A 427-nucleotide genomic window follows, 5' to 3' on the forward strand; every position below is an offset into this window, starting at 1 on the left:
AAAAAAGGAAAAAAAAAAAATGGGAAGAAGAAAAAGTCTCTCCTTTTCTGCCGTGTTCTTCTGCCTCCTCCGGAGGACGGAGGGTGTGTGGGGATGGGGGAGGCGACCTCCTCTCCCCGCTCGTCGCCGACCCCTCCGGCCGAAAGCCCCGCTGGGCTTCACCCCCTCCAGGTGGGCAGCCTCACAGCGCGGCGATGGCTCCGGAGCCCGCACCGCCGGCCGGGCGACTCGTATGCGGCAGAGTCATCGCCTGTGCTGCTGCTGCCGCCGCCGGGGGAGAGCCGCCGCTGCCGGAGAGACCACCGGGAACAAAAAATAAGAATAGAATAAAAAAAAAAGGGAGAGAAATCTTCCACCACCCCCCTTCTCCTCTTCTTCCTCCTTCAGCCCCAGCCGCTCTTCGCATCCGCTCCCCCGCCCGCGGCCC

The sequence above is a fragment of the Calidris pugnax genome, unplaced genomic scaffold (assembly GCF_001431845.1).
Source record: "Calidris pugnax isolate Ruff unplaced genomic scaffold, ASM143184v1 scaffold16, whole genome shotgun sequence".
Lineage (NCBI taxonomy): Eukaryota > Metazoa > Chordata > Aves > Charadriiformes > Scolopacidae > Calidris > Calidris pugnax.